This window comes from Nannospalax galili, unplaced genomic scaffold (assembly GCF_000622305.1).
Source record: "Nannospalax galili isolate Female #2095 unplaced genomic scaffold, S.galili_v1.0 scaffold203, whole genome shotgun sequence".
NCBI lineage: Eukaryota > Metazoa > Chordata > Mammalia > Rodentia > Spalacidae > Nannospalax > Nannospalax galili.
In genome coordinates, this window is record NW_008351640.1 from 5297388 (window position 1) to 5298075 (window position 688).

Sequence of the window (688 nt, forward strand, 5' to 3'; positions counted from 1 at the left end):
ACCTTGGGGATAAAGGGAAGAAAGGAGCTCAAGAGAGGTAGGACCATAGAAGAAGGGTATTATTAAGGGAGAAAGGGGAAAAATGGGGCACCTTAATTGGGGAAACCATGATGGAAGGGTTAGACAATGCGAAAGATAACTAATGCCTAGTTAGTTTTAAAAACCAGAGGGAACCATATTAGTCCAACAGCCTACTGACAAATTATACATACCAGATCAAGAAATATATGGCTAGATAAGGTTTATCTGAGAACAACTGGGTTTTGCCCAAGGTTTATCTATATGACACACAGTAATTAAAAATGCCAGACTGGTGGAACTAACCTTCTTGGATGTTTAACAGACATACTTTGAGGCCTATAATAATTTGGTCAGAGGGACATAAAGGACACTTTGTTCCTTGCCTTCCTAGGTGAACTAGTTCCAGGGGGCTATGAGCATCTCGCAAAATATCCTATAATGGTGGTGGGTCACCTGTCTTCTTGATCAAGGAGGCCGAGGAGACCCCGTCAGTTGGACCTGAACCAGTGTCCAGTCTATAAAAAGGAAGGTCAACCCAGAGGAATCATTTCCTCCATGCTTCCAAACGAAGCCAACCATGGTCAAACAGGACCTTTGACTTATCTTCAAATAGGCAAGACTGGTAAAAGAAAGGAGCCAGGGGCTCTTCCCAAGCCCATGTGACCCC